This window comes from Papaver somniferum, chromosome 3 (assembly GCF_003573695.1).
Source record: "Papaver somniferum cultivar HN1 chromosome 3, ASM357369v1, whole genome shotgun sequence".
NCBI classification, from domain to species: Eukaryota; Viridiplantae; Streptophyta; class Magnoliopsida; order Ranunculales; family Papaveraceae; genus Papaver; species Papaver somniferum.
In genome coordinates this window covers 195,411,260-195,412,907 of record NC_039360.1, presented here as the reverse complement: position 1 = coordinate 195,412,907, position 1,648 = coordinate 195,411,260, and the positions used below count along the sequence as shown (strand labels likewise).

At 40.7% G+C, this 1,648-nt stretch overlaps 1 pseudogene; it reads right to left on the bottom strand.

Moving 5' to 3' along the window:
• Window positions 1-100, bottom strand: LOC113362415 (annotated as a pseudogene).
• Window positions 101-1,648: the final 1,548 nt, after the last annotated feature.

Below are 1,648 nucleotides of genomic sequence, written 5' to 3'. Positions count from 1 at the left end.
GGACGCAAATATGCACATTTTCACAACAAGAGGGAGAATCTTTATATAGGTATTTGGAAAGGTTCAATGATTTATTATCCCAGTGTCCTCATCATGGTTTAGAAAAGGTTAGGCTAGTTCAGATCCTTTATGAGGGTTTAGATTATTCCACAACGACCATGGTTGAGTCTCTATGCACTGGTGGATTTGAAAACCAAACTGTTGATGCGGCGATGGAATTTTTTAATGAAATCGCCGAAAAAACCCAGCAATGGGAAAATAGTAGGGCACCCCAGAAAACAATTCTTTTAAGTAGAGGAAACGTTAATAGGGTAGAAGGAGGCTATGAATCAGATGCCAAAATTGCTGCTATAGCAAAAAGGTTAGAAGCCTTAGAAGTGGGCCAGACTAGTGGTAGAGTGGAGCCTTTTTGGGAAGGCCAGAATATTGAAGAGCAGCCAATGCTCTTTATAATAACACTAGATTTGATAACCGTCAAAAGATTGACCCATATTCAGAAACCTATAATCCTGGTTGGAGAAACCATCCGAACCTTTCGTGGTCTAAGGGCCAAAGTCAAGGTCAGTTTAGTAATTCTAATGCTCCCCCAGGTTTTGGCTATACTAAGAATCCTTCAGGACTAGCTCAGTTTCAGAATCAGTCAGATAAGAAAATCCTAAGTTTAGAGGAATCTCTCGCCTTGTTAACTCAGCAAACTGCAAAATTCAGTTATCCGTAGAACAGAGTCTACAAGCTAGTAACAGGATAGGACAAGAAAATAGTCAGGCTATTTCCGAGTTAAAAACCCAGGTTGGTCTGATAAGTGATTCTTTGAGAGAAAAAGGTAAGTTTCCTAGTCAAACACAACCCAACCCTAGAGGAGTTCATGAATTAGGTGCAAAACCATCGAATCAATTGAATGTTTAGAACCCTTAGAAGTGGTAGAGTTGTAGACAATAAGGTAACCATGCCCGATAGTGAACATACTGTAGTTCACCCCTCAGGATCTCACCTCTCAGGACCAGTAGCTGAGAGACTGATAAAGTTTCTGATGATGTGAATTCGGTTCCTGAAAGGTCTGATTTTAGCCTAGAGCCCCATTTCCTCAGCTATTAGTACCAACAAAGAAGGAATCGAACTTTAATGACATAGTGGAGGTTTTTAAGCAAGTTACCATAAACCTTCCCTTATTAGATGCAATTAGGCAAATTCCTGCTTATGCCAAGTTCCTTAAGGATATGTGTACGCGAAAGCGAAAACTTAGCGTCCATAAGAAAGCCTTTTTAGCTAGTCACGTAAGTTCAATCATTCAGAACACCACAACTCCAAAGTACAAAGACCCAGGTTCTCCTACCATTGCTTGCACAATAGGTAACTTCCGGGTAGAAAAAGCTTTACTTGACTTAGGAGCCAGTGTGAACTTACTGCCATTCCATGTATACTTACTAGGACTTGGTGAAATGAAACCTACTCAGATGACACTGCAGTTAGCTGATAGGTCTGTTAAAATCCCTCGAGGTGTTATCGAGGATGTTCTTATTGAGGTCGACAAGTTTATTTATCCAGTGGATTTCGTGGTCCTAGATACCCAACCTGTCCCTGACCCAGAGAACCAGATACCTGTGATTTTAGGTCGCCCATTTTTAGCTACGTCTAATGCGATCATTAA